The sequence below is a fragment of the Pyxicephalus adspersus genome, chromosome Z, assembly GCF_032062135.1.
Source record: "Pyxicephalus adspersus chromosome Z, UCB_Pads_2.0, whole genome shotgun sequence".
NCBI lineage: Eukaryota > Metazoa > Chordata > Amphibia > Anura > Pyxicephalidae > Pyxicephalus > Pyxicephalus adspersus.
This window is the reverse complement of record NC_092871.1, coordinates 34,020,882-34,035,194: the sequence shown is the minus strand read 5'-3', so window position 1 is coordinate 34,035,194 and position 14,313 is coordinate 34,020,882. Positions and strand designations below refer to the sequence as shown.

Genomic DNA, 14,313 nt, shown 5'->3' with positions numbered 1-14,313 from the left:
AGATTTCGCTGTAACTCCACCAATCTGGCACTGGCTGTGTACGACCGGCGGAAATGCGCTGACAACTTTCTGGCCTTCAGTAAGTGTGTGTGTGTATGTATGTATGTTCCACCATCACTTAAAAAAGCATGGAGACATTTCAACCAAACTTGCTATACGAGACTCATATGAGTGCACCAGTCATCTTTGTACAGCGCTGTGCTATATGTCAGAGCTATATTTGTATGTATGTATGTATGAATGTGTGTATATCATCACTCGAAAACGCATCTAAACATATAAACCAAAATTGCTGGACATATGTGCGTTCACCACTGATCTTTGTACAGTGCTGTGGTATATGTCAGAGGTATATTTGCATGTATGTACAGTATGTATGTGTGTACATATTGCTCAGTGACAGTATGCCTTTTGCTTAAAATTTTACATACTTTTTTTTGGACTCTTACAAATTTCTGGCCTGTAAAAATGCCTTCGAGAAAACGTAAGGCAATTGGCCGAGTGCAATCAAACACAAAAAAATGAAACAACACCGTAGACCAGAAAATCACTATAGCTTTATTTGATTCATTTCTTGCGTATTATAAGATTGCAATAAATAAATACCTGGGCAACGCCGGGTTATCAGCTAGTCAAAAATAAAGAACAGACCCACCCCTAAAGTTCAAGCCTGATACAGTAGCAGGATTGGGGAACATCAGAGAACCACATCAGAAATAGAAATTTAGCAACTATAAACAACAAAAAAACATTATAAGTACTAGTGTTAGTGCAACTGTTCAGTCCCAGGCAGGAGAGGTCTAAAAGATCTTCCTGCCATAACAGTACCCATGTCATATCGGTAGACAGTAATCATCATAAGTAAATGAGAGTAAGCAAGTAGAAGCAAATTGTATGACATTCAGTAGTATGCAGATGAAAAAAAGGTTTGGTCGTTATCCAAGAAGTAGAGCATTAGTTTGTCACACTAAGTAAGGATTGTTACACCCAGTGCAGACTGTTCATAGGCTTCCACAGAGTAATGAGGATGACCCCATATGTACGTAGCATGACAGTTTTTAATTAAGTCAAATAGCAGGCGCATCTTCAATGTGCCTGGACATATTTAGCAGTAGGTGGATTTGAGCACCATTAAAATCAAATTGGCCTTCCAGCTATGCTTTTCACATAATTGTTACAGCAAAAACAGTGAACGCTACAGATCACACCACTGGGAATAGCGGACGACTGTGACATGCAGTTAGGGACCCGTTGTAATCTCTAGTGCTGTTGTCAGGGGTTTATCCAATAGGATGTTGAAGATAGCAGTGCTGGTAGCTTTCAGATCTGAAGAAGGGGTAGCCTCTGGCTGGCCTCCAACCCCGATTTTATTTCTGCAGTTGTGGTAGAGGCAACCTTGGGTTGTTTCCTGGGCGAGCTCTAAGTTTTAAAGACTTGAATGTGTAGTAGTATGAATGTGTAGTAAGAAATCTTTGATTGCAAATCTGAAGGCCCTGGGTCTCTACACCACAAAAATACTATGAGGGAAGAAAAAAAGTTAATTAAATCAGAACATATGAATCTATCATTTATTATAACCATAGAACATACAATACTTGCTCATAGAATCAGGGTATATATTAGTCTGAAATGACAAGCACTGGATAACATCACAGTGCCATGGAAAGTGCCACCGAGTTCCCTAAACCAAGTCATGTTCCTAGCAAATAACAAGCAGACAAGCAAATAAAACCCCCAAATCTATATTAAATAACATTAAAATGACATTGGTTACTCTCCTTGCATAATATATTAGCTACATACAGAGTTGAATATCTTTGTAAACTCATCCAAAATGGTCACGTAAGGACTGGAGGGGGGTGGAGGGAGGGGGGCTTTTGTTTGGTGTGTTATCCTATGTTGCTACATTTATACGTTGCTTACCATTTAGCACAATAGCTCCTTTTGTTTTTTAATACTTTGAATGTTTCAATGTCCATTTTGAAATTAGGAAGTTAATGTTAATGCCATGTTATTGTGTTTGTAGCCATATTGTTTTATTGCAATATTATGTCCCACCTTTAAATGTTTGTTCTGCATAAATATTTTCTAATCCAGTTTCCACCAGTTTTGCATATTAGTTTTGTAAGTATTTTTTAAAGCAATATTTCTTTGGCCATTATTGAACTATTTTGGCTTTTTATAAAAGTGTGGGTTTACATGTGTTGTGTATTTCTTTTTATTTTGTCATGTAAATTTAGTAGTGTTTGTGTGGTCTCTATATTTTAATTTGACCTTTTAGAACGTGTTTATTTTGAATAAAGTTGTTTTAAAAACGTTGTAGATTTTTTTTGTTTTGGTTTATTTTTATGTGATCTCCTTTACAATTTCCCAGGATGTTTTAACCTTGGGTTATCCAACAGACCTACAATTTAACAATTCAATTGTGTTTGTTTTAAGCTTTTCCTTTCTATGAATTGGTAAAAGGCTAAAAACAGCACAATTGTCGTATAAAACTCAGTTGTTTGATGCACATTGTTGTGTGCCAATGCGGACCCACTATGTGCGGGAGAACTGTGTTCCGTCAGTTGAAAAATGTGCCGGCCACTTTTGTAGATAAGGATCCTCATTCAGGTAAGTTTTTCATTTTAGGTGTATATTATTTGTTTTGCTTCATGTGCACTCATGTATGTACACACATGCATATATGTATGTTTGCATGCATTTATATGTGTGTACATATAAAAGAGAAATTATAGGAAGAAAGAGGCTTTTTTGGCATATTGCTCAACATACTTCAAATGAAAAAATTGCCTATTTCCTCCTATGATTACTGATGTCATGGGCTTGGCTCAAAGCAACATTCATGGATGATATTGCTTCTGGTTAAAGGAGAAATCCACCTTTATGTGCTTCCACTACCAAGCTGAGGAGAGTAAGTCAATATATAGGCCCTAAATCATCAAGCAAAATCGGGCGCTCGCTCGCGCATTCGTATTCGCGATCCAAAATCGTAAGCCGTCGCTCAATTCAGCCACTGAATGAGCTCGCCCGGAGCCCTGCATCTCCGGCAGCTTTACACTGGCGAGCTTGCATTAAAGGTTACTGTTCCCCTAAAAAATCATTCTTTCTAATGGCACACATATTACCCTTAGCCCTAAAGAAAATGTTTTTAAATCACTTATTTTTTTCCCGTTAGGCAAGAGTTAACCGAGTTCAACTCCTCTACATAGGCGCCTATATAAAAGCTTCCGATGCCGGAGAAGCCTCTCGCGGGTAAATCCCGCGACTATCTTGCGAATGACATCAGACTAGATTTTCTCACAAAAGTCACAAGCACACACACGTTCTTTTGTTTGCTTCTTATGTATATGTGTGTATATATATATATATATATATTTATATTATTGTAGAATATAAATAAATATACCGTATTTTTTGCAGTATAAGACACTTTTTCTTCCCCAAAACTGGGGGGGAAAAGTTAGTGCGTCCTATACAACAAAGGTGTGATAAAATAATTAAAATAATATACTCACCCGATACCCGATCCTGCGTGTGTCTCTGGCTGCAGCAGCGTCTGTCTCCTCTTCTCTCTGGCAAATAATTGAAAAAAGGATTATTGTCAAAGGTGGTTTAAAAAAACATTTAGTGATTTCACTTGTGTATATATGTCAAAATACAAATAAATGCATATAAATATATAAATACATATGCATTTTCATTGATATTATTTAACTGGACTCATTATTTAACTATTGCTCATTATCATCAAGGCAGGAATCCGGTCGGCAGTGAGGGGGGCGAGTGTACGAGCGCACTCGACTCTGGACAGCGGGAAACCGGCTCACTGGAAGCGCGAAAGTACGCACGACCAGCGAGCGCGGATTTCATTGATGAATCAGGGCCATAGAGTGGGCCAAGGTCTAAAATGACATTCAAACCTGCATAAACACCCTGAAGGGATGGAAAAGCAAAAAAATATGTTTGGCACAAAATGTATTTGTCTCTGGTAGTTTTATATACTAGTACTATTTGAATTGTGTAAACACCTACTTCCATCATCAGGTGTGTTGATCAGCTGGACAGCTTATTAGATGGAGAGAAAGGAAGAAAGAAAGCTCTTTTTGTGGCACTTATGTGTTAAACTTATTTAAAAGTACACTTTAATTCATCATAACATTAAAAGGTATAAGAGGTTTACCACAAAGACATGGTGAATAATCATATATTATTAAAAATCAATTTAAAGGTTATACATAACCCAACGCGTTTCGCCCCAAAAAGCTTCATTAGGGGAACACTGAGTAACAACTCTGGGACTTAAAGGATTAAATAACCATTTGATTTCATTAGGATTGAACAATATTATCCACTAATTATTGTACACAAAGTTCCATGATACACTAAGCAATGAATCTCATGATTAAGTAAACAAACCACAAGATACAGAATTCTTGAAATACAAGTAAAAATGAACAGACCAATCTACAAGAGATCCTTAGGAATATGGGTTTCACATTAGAAAACATTCATATAAAGATAATAAAGTCGATTTAGACTGTAGGCTGAATCATATAGTCATGTGCTTATTAGATTAATGTGGAGCAGATTCTAAAGGGTACTTACATATGAATGTACAACCTAGGAGTGGTCAAAAAAGGAGGTGGAGGTGAGTTGAACAAATTGGAGAAGATAATATCAAGTACCTAAAAACATCTATCAAAGGGAATAAAGTTATCAATAAGGTTTGCAGGTCATTAAATAAGAAACGGGGAAGTAAATAGTACTTACAATTGACTGAGAAGTGTTTAGAAAATACGGTGTCTTTGGAATGATACAAGATCGCAGCAAAAAAGTGTTCATATGTATGAAGAACCACTAAAGGGGTGGGTATAAAAATACCTACAAAAGTGAGGGAAAGACAAAAAAAAACAAAAAAAAAAAAGGAACGACATTACCGTGCTCAATGCATTCACTTTATGATGAAAGTTGACTAATTGATAAATGTCTAGTGCTTACCAATTAGTGGGATTGGGAAAGCTGCATAAAAAACGCAGTCAACATATGCTTAAATAAATTATTTCCTTTAAATAAAGCACCAAATTGATATTGTCTACATAAAAAGGGGGGAGGAGCAAAATATTAAGAAGTTAGTATTAAAAGAGAAAAAGAATTTAAAGTGTTTATTTGGACAAGGCGAAATAAACAAGACCATCACTAGCAGGAGCAAAGGAGTGAATAATTTAGTTGAAGATGTGTAATGAGGAAAAAAGGGCAGCCTGTCAGAGCACCTCCACACCAACAGGGATGGTGCAGCTCGCAGGACGCCCTTAAATAGGAAAATAAGATGTGATGTTTTATTTTCTGGAGACGCAGTGCGAGATTCAACCACACATGCGCGAGACTTGCAGTAACCAACAAGAAGAAAACAACTTGTTGGTTACTGGAACAGGCCGCAAGTGCATTCATGAGTCACTTCCGCCAATCGTATGGCGGAAGCGATATGATTGGAGACTACAAGGCATCACTGCCGTCCACCAAATGGCGGAAGTGCATTGAGGATACTAAATGAACTACTCCTTCCCCAGGGAGGCGGAGAAAAGAGAGGGAATTTAAACCTTTGCGTGGGTTCACCTTGCGCCATGAAGCCATTTTTTTCCGGGTCCATGGTAACCAGGAGAAATCTTGGTGACCCAAACGAGGGGTTAATCAGCAAAGGCAACTAATACATAGTGCTTTGGGGTATGTGGCGCACAAATAGAAATCATGTATGCGGGAGCCCTTGTAACCAACGCAAGGGGGTGTGATAAGAGATAAAAAAGTGAAACCTAATTGTGATATTGGTAAATGAATACATTAATTATCAATAATAGAAGGATTGATAAGCATATACTCCATAATATAGAAGGTAGGTAAAGAACAAAAAAAGGAAGATTGTATGGAACAAAAAATGGAAGATTATATGAATTCATAAATGATGAAAACCAATATTCCTTTAAATAAATGCAAGTAAAAGTTAAAAATGAAGTAATTATGACAAAAATATACATAAACAATCTAGGGTAACAATAGGTGTGGTAACAAAAGACTTTTCATAATTATAGTATTTGTACTGGTGTATAGAATATAAACATATATAAGAAGTAGTCACATTGGTAAGAAGAAAAAAAACTTTTGATCATGTGTAATTACGGTGTAAGTGTTGAACAGTGATGTAGAGAAAATAGAATAAAAAAGTGAGAATTATTAGAAGTAAACCTAGGTTAATGAAGATATGATTATAAGTATGATATATCATATAAATATGCACTGAAATTACTAAAGTAATCAGAAAAAATGACTAAGTAATGTGCATCAAAGGAATGGTTTATATGACATCATGTCATTTAAACCAGGGGGTGTTAAGGCATTTAGGATGTAAATCCATTTGGACTGCTTTCAAAAGGCCCTTATCGAAACCTCCCCCCCCCCCCCCCTTTGGGTTGAGGAAACCCCTTTCCAAAGCTGAGAAAGTTATGGCTCGAGTGTGGAAGTTGTTTTGAGTACCCACATGATGGCTAATTGACGCAATAATTATTATTATTATTTTTTTTTAGCTGGACAGCTAATTGACAACCTGTTTGGCCAGAAAGTGGAAGTGTGTTTATATACAGTAGGGCTAAGATCAGACAGCACAGCACAATGAGAGCAAACCTTTAACACTACAGAGGAGTTGTGTAGGACAGTGGCAGCAAATCAACATGAGTGAAGCATGTTAAAGGAAAAACACAACTTATTCAGAAAATGTCAGACTATCAAAAGAAATAAAAACCATGACAATTTATTCATAAAACGAATATGTACATAATACATTCAAAAAACAATATGTGACAATCTAACTGAGAATGGGACAAAGGCAACAAGGGGGGTCAAGTAGCAGTTTGTAGTGGAAACCATGCATACATTTTTACTAAATATTTGTGCATAAAATGAGAAAACATTGCTGAAGAATTGCTAAACAAGAGAAGCTGTAATTAGAAACCAGGCACAAAAATATTGCAGCAACAGATGAAGTTACAAAAGTCACATCAATGCATACCATCCAAGCAAACTTACTTGATTATTAACCCCCTTTGGCTTTATTTGATTTCTCAAAAGCCAAACTATAATGACATTTGAATCAATGCAACCAGTCCAACAATAGGAGTGCACCCCATCACCTGTCTCTCCTCCTCCTCCTGTACCCCCATATTACCTCTGAACAATAGGAGTGTACCCCATCACCTGCCCCCTCCTGTACCCCCTATATCAGCTCACAACAATAGTAGTGCACCCAATCACCTGTTGCTCCTCCTGTACTTCCTATATTACCATAGGAGTGCCCCTCATCACCCCCCTCTCCTATACCCCCATATTACCTCCAAACAATAGGAGTGCCCCCATCCCCTTTCTCTCCCCCTCCTGTACCCTCCTATTACCTCACAACAATGGGAGTGCACCCCATCACCTGTCTCTTCCCCTCCTGTACCCTCATATTACCTCACAACAATAGGAGTGCACCCCATCACCTGTCTCTCCCCTCCTGTACCTCCATATTATCATACAATAGGAGTGTACCCCATCACCTGCCTCACCCCCTAATGTACACCCATATTATCATTCACCAATGTGAGTGCACCCCATCACCTGTCCCACCCACTCCTGTACCCCAATATCACCTCACAACAATAGGAGTGCACCTCTTCACCTGTCTCACCCCCTCTTGTACCCCCATATTACCTCACAATAATAGGAGTGTACCCCATCACCTGTCTCACCCCCTAATGTACCCCCATTTTACCATACACAAATAGGAGTGCACCCCATCACCTATCCCACCCCCTCCTGTACCCCCATATTACCTCTCAACAATAGGAGTGCACCCCATCACATGTCTTACCCCCTAATGTACCCCCAGATTACCAAACTCTAATAGAAGTGCACCCCATCACCTGCCCCAACCCCTACTGTACCCCTATATTACCACACAACAATAGGAGTGCAGCCCATCACCTGTTTCACCCCCTCCTGTACCCCCAGATTAATATACAATATGAGTGCACCCCATCACCCGTCTCACCCCTCCTGTACCTCCATATTATCATACAATAGGAGTGTACCCCATCACCTGTCTCACCCCCTAATGTACCCCCATTATATCATTCACCAATGGGAGTGCACCCCATCACCTGTCCCACCCACTCCTGTACCCCAATATCACCTCACAACAAAAGGAGTGCACCACTTCACTTGTCTCACCCCCTCCTGTACCTCCATATCACCTCACAATAATAGAAGTGCACCCCATCACCTGTCTCCCCCCTCCTGTACCCCTATAACAACAATGTGAGTGCACCCCATCACCTGTCTCTACTCCCCCTGTACCCCAATATCACCTCACAACATTAGGAGTGCACCCAGTTATCTGTCTCACCCCCTCCTGTATCCCCATATTACCTCACAACAATGGGAGTGCACCCCATCACCTGTCTCCCCCCTCGTGTACCCCCATATTACCTCACAACAATAGGAGTGCACCCCATCACCTGTCTCACCCCCTAATGTACCCCCATATTATCATACACTAATAGGAGTGCACCTCATCACCTGTCCCATCCCCTCCTGTACCCCCATATTACTTCTCAACGATAGGAGTGCACCCCATCACCTGTCTCACCCCCTAATGTACCCCATATTACCATCCACCAATAGGAGTGCACCCCATCACCTGTCCTATCCCCTCCTGTACCCCTTTATTACCTCACAACAATAGGAGTGCACCCCATCACCTGTCCCCCCCTCCTGTACCCCCATATTACCTTACAATAGGAGTGTACCCCATCACCTGTATCACCTCCTCCTGTACCCCCATATCACCTCACAACAATAGGAGTGCACCCCATCACCTGTTTCTCCCCCTCCTGTACCCCCATATCACCTCACAACAATGGGAGTGCACCCCATCACCTGTCTCCCCCCCTCCTGTACCCCTATATCACCTCACAACACAGGGAGTGCAACCCATCACCTGTCTCTCCCCCTCCTGTACCCCTTATCACCTCACAACAATAGGAGTGCACTCAATCTCCTGTGACCCTGAGCTTTTTTAGGTTCATTTTTGTACTGAGGCGCTCCTTGGAGACACCAATTTGCCATCATGTGCTATGAAATCTTGCCGGGCTGTGCCATCATGACTGTCCGCTTGATGATCCCTGGACTTTCCACAATATATGTTAATCAACTTACTAATGGGGGCAAGGTGAGTAGGGCACAGTGACTGCAGGCCCATCCTAAGGATATATAGCATGCAGAGAAATCCTGTAATCTCAATATGAATTTTTACTCCTTATTGGGCTTGCATAGTTAGCAACATCATGAAATAATTGCTTTGCTGAACTGGTGTTACCTGCTAATTAAGAATACTTTTGCCTGTTTGCTTCTATCTTTTTATAAAACATTGAATATCACATTCACTGAAACATTCACTGGCGGAGGATCAATTACTGTCATTAAAACACATGGGCCTGGATGATTATCCATTGTTTCAATGAATGTCAGGTTCACTGCATTATACAAAGATTTGGGTGTGAACCTATTAATTATTATTGACATGCTCACCTGTGCCTTGATGCACACCCAAACTGTAAATAATGCAACCAAAACATTTTATTGTGTTTAAAAATAATTTTAGGCAGTATGGAGTAGTAAAATATTAAAAACTTGGCATTTGCATCCAATTTGGGGCATTTCACTTCTTCTTCTGTAGACACAACAAGAAATAAAATAAATCTCTTTAAATCTATACACAGTTGGTCCTAAAGCAGTGGTCACCAACCTTTATGGACCACTAAATTTACTGGCTCTGGACTGCACATGCACTGTGTGTCACTTAAAGGGGAAGAAACTTCCCCTATAGTAATGTCATGATGCCAGAAACCTCCTACTCTCCCATCGCAGTTCTGAACCTACAATGGGAGAGTGGGTGGGTTGTGTCCATTGTCCACTGCCCTTAGCCTGGGATTTGTACGGGAGACATGTTCTGCAGCACTGGCCAGTGCGCCCCCCAGCGGGGTCCTTCTCCTGACACCGCTCTGTTCTCTCCCATTGTGTATGCTGGTCAAAAATTTGTAGGAAATAAATGACCATATGCAACCATTACAGAATGTGCACATCAATGAGTGTAAATATGTCAATATTTCTATGCTTTATAAATGTTCCAGCAATAAAATATATATAATGTCTGATAGGAAGGTTGGACTCTCCTTGTATTAGTGGCGATGGGCATGCAGGCCTGGGAATTAGTGAGAGCAGTAATGTATTTTACTCCTCCCTTTGTGCAAGGTCTCTCTGATCGTAATGAGCTGTTGTACAAAACACTGCTCATATTGTGTGCCAGAACCCATCACCTATTGGGGTATAGTTATAAGTATAATGTTGTAGAGGAACCCTTTGCAATGAAGCTTTTGGCAAAGTAGTACTACCTACCCGACGGTGATTGTCTTATGTAGTAAGGCTATGTACACATGTGCAAAAATTGTTTTTGGAAAGGATGACAAATGACTGCATGAATGATCGCTGTACATACAGCACCATTCTGCTCCATTCACAGAGGAATTGAAAAAGATTTGGACATACTGCCCCTGATTCATCAAGCAAAATCGGATTATCGGTCGCGCATTCGTATTAGCGATCCGGAATCGTGCGCGATCGCGCTATTCAACAACCGGAAAAGCTCGCGCACGGAGCCGCGCTTATCCGACAGCTTTTGAGTCCCGGACCGCGGTAATCCGCGATCGCTGGTCGCGCGTATTATCGCGCTTCCAGCGATCGCGGATTTTAATGATGAATCAGGGGCACTATTTTACTCTGCCACTCACATCTTCTGCCTTTGGACTGATTTATCCATCTGGACTCCAACATATCCTCTGCTGCTGCAATTCTGAACTGGTATTTCATCAAACTTTGACTAAATCATCATATCCCACTCCTGGAACTCAGCAAGTTTACAAGCTTCACTTGATATATTACATATTACTGGACTGCTTCTCTTGGACTTTAGTTTGCCACATTGTTTAATGTATGCATATGGTTCGCAATTATCTGTAAAAATGTTACCCTGCTCTCTCTTTGTTGGCACTACTCCCTGTCCTCCCCAGTCTGATAACTCATTGTCACTCTGCTCCCTCACTCCCGTTATTTGTCTGTCTGTGCTCCTGCACCTTTTTTCACTACTGATACTTTCTGGCGAGATCTCACCCAACCCTGGTCCCCCACACAGCCTTCAGTTTCCATATACTCTCAGTAAGACACTCCCTTCTCCTAACCTCATCCCCATTCACCCTACCCATAAGTCCTTACCCCCTCTCCCTGGCAGTCTATAGAATGCCGGATCTGTTGGCAATAAATTAACCTCCATACACAACCTTCTCCTTTCTAAATCTCTGAACTTTCTGGCTCTCACTGAAACTTGGTTTTCCTCCTCTGACTCTGCCTCTGCTGCTTCTCTATCCTATGGAGGCCTGCATTTTACACATACCCCTAGACCTGGCAACAAAGTAGGGGGTGGTGTGGGTCTCCTTCTCCCACCTAATTGTACATACAGAGTCCTTCCTACCCCACCCTCTCTCATTTTCACCTCTTTTGAAGTCCACTCTGTCTGTCCCTTTAGCCCCTTACCCCTCATTGTTGCTGTTGTCTACCGCCCCCCTGGTCCAGTATCACAATTTTTGGATAACTTTGCATCCTGGCTCCCAAACATTCTTTCCCATGACCTGCCCACCCTCATCCTTGGTGACTTTAATGTTGCAATGGATGAGCCCAACCTTCCCTCCCCAGCCAAACTGCTCCCCATTACCTCCTCGTTTGGACTCACTCGGAACATCAATGGCCCCACACACATAGCCGGACACACTTTGGACCTGGTATTTTCTAAACTCTGCAATCTCACCCTCCTTGACAACTCACCATTTCCACTTTCTGATCACAATCTTATCATCTTGAACTTATCAAACTCTTGCCCTCCCTTGCCACATCCCAGACCTGGTCAATGGCAGAGAGATATCCGTAAACTTGACCACAACTTTTTCTCAAACTGCCTTGCATCCCTAACCCCCGCCCTCTCCAAAATCAACTCCCCAGATGATGCTACCACCAACAACTCTCTTTCCTTGGCTTTAGATAAAGTAGCCCCTGCCACCTTCCGCTACCCCCACCCTGCCAACCCCAGACCCTGGCACATCAATCACACCAAACTGAGCTGAGCGCAAGTGGAGGATATCTGGCATCAGCGCTGACTTCATGGACTACAAAGCCAAGCTTCAAAGCTTTAACACAGAGCTCACTGTCACCAAGAAAAATTATTTCTCCGCAGCCATTTCCTCTCAAGCTTCCAACCCACGCAACCTCTTCTCAACAATTGACTCCTTACTAAACCCCACACCTGCTCCCCCCACAACTTCCCTTCTGCCTAAGACATTGCCTCCTACTTTAGAGATAAAATAGACAAAATCAGACATGATGTCTCTGCTCACCACGCTACTCCAACCATACCCACCCCTTCCACCTGCAAATCATCACTGACCTCCCTCAGCCCTGTTACTGTGGATGAAGTCTCTTCTCTTCTTTCATCAACTCCATCTACTACCTGTCCGCTTAATCAAATTCCCTCTGATCTACTCTGTGCCCATTCCTCCACTTGGGCCCCTGCCCTGACCGAACTATTCAATCTCTCTTTTCTACTGGTAAATACCCCTCAGCTTTTAAACATGCCATTATTCTCCCCATCCTAAAGAAACCCTCACTGGACCCTTCCCTACCCTCTAACTACCGTCCTATCTCCCTTCTCCCATATGTCTCCAAACTTCTTGAAGGTCTTGTCTACAAAAGATTCACCGATTACCTGAGCACCAACTCTCTCCTTGACCCCCTCCAGTCTGGTTTTAGAGCTGCCCACTCCACTGAAACAGCCCTCACTAAAGTGACCAATGACCTCATCAGAGCTAAGTCTCAAGGCAACTTTTTCCCTGCTCCTTCTCCTTGATCTTTCCTCTGCTTTTGACACTGTTGATCCCTTCTAATACAAATCATGCGTTTCATTGGTACCAGTGACACTGCTCTCTCTTGGTTTGCTTCCTATCTGTCTGACCACTCCTTTCAAGTTTCTTTCAATGGTAACTCCTCCTCGTCCACTCTCCTCCCTGTTGGTGTTTCCCAAGGGTCAGTCCTTGGACCGGTTCTCTTTTCTATGTACACCTCCTCTCTCGCTAGTCTCATATCCTCCTTTGGCTTACAGTACCATCTGTATGCTGATGACACGCAAATCTATCTGTACACCCCTGACCTGTCTCCCTCAGTCCTGTATAAGGTCTCACGCTGCCTGTCAGCCATCTCATCATGGATGTCTGACTGATTTTTGAAGCTCAACCTGGATAAAACAGAACTCATGATCATCCCCCCTCAAATTCCATATCTCCCCCTGACATATATCTAACTGTTATTCGGCCCTCCCCTCAGGCACGTTGCCTTGGTGTCACCTTTGACTCTGCCCTCTCATTTACCCCCCATTTTCAGAACATTTCCAGGCCCTGTCACTTTCACCTACGCAACATCTCCAAAATCCCCCCCACCTGTCCCCAGAGTCCTCCAAACTCCCTGTACATGCTTTTATAATCTCTTGTCTGGACTACTGTAACCTCCTCCTCCTCATCCATCCTTCCCACCTCTCCTCTTCTGTTGCATCTCTTTGCAGATCTCTACACTGGCTTCCATTTCACCTTAGAAAAGATTCAAGCTCCTGTGCTTTGTCTTTAAATCCCTCCACAGTTATTGTCCCTCCTACATATTTAACCTGGTAAAAAAGTACTCCCCCAGCTGCTCTCTCTGCTCCTCCATTGACCTACTACTGACTTCCTCACTCATAACCACATCACAGGCACGGATACAAGACTTCTCTAGAGCTGCCCCAACTCTCTGGAATGGTCTTCCTCATCCTATTCGGCTTGCTCCTTCTTTCTGCTCTTTAAAAGAGCACTCAAAACCTATTTTTTCAAACTTGCCTACCCATCTTCTTCTGCTTTTTAAAACCATCACTACCTCCCACCATTACATATCTCCCTACCTATTGTGTGTAAATTGCCCCACCTACTAGATTGTAAGCTCTTAGGGGCAGGGTCCTCTCCTCCTGTATCACTGTCTGTATTAGTCTGTTATTTGCAACCCCTATTTAATGTACAGCCCTGCGTAATATGTTGGGGCTATATAAATCCTGTTTAATAATAATAACAATAATAATAGGCAGGGTAAAAGAATTTTCCA

At 41.7% G+C, this 14,313-nt stretch overlaps 1 long non-coding RNA gene across 1 annotated transcript; it reads right to left on the bottom strand.

Moving 5' to 3' along the window:
• Positions 1-545: 545 nt before the first annotated feature.
• Positions 546-5,358, bottom strand: LOC140343430 (uncharacterized). Its single transcript, XR_011923331.1, has 3 exons — positions 4,774-5,358; positions 4,609-4,698; positions 546-1,517 (listed from the first exon to the last, which is right to left on the bottom strand). It is a non-coding gene; the product is annotated as an uncharacterized lncRNA (long non-coding RNA).
• Positions 5,359-14,313: the final 8,955 nt, after the last annotated feature.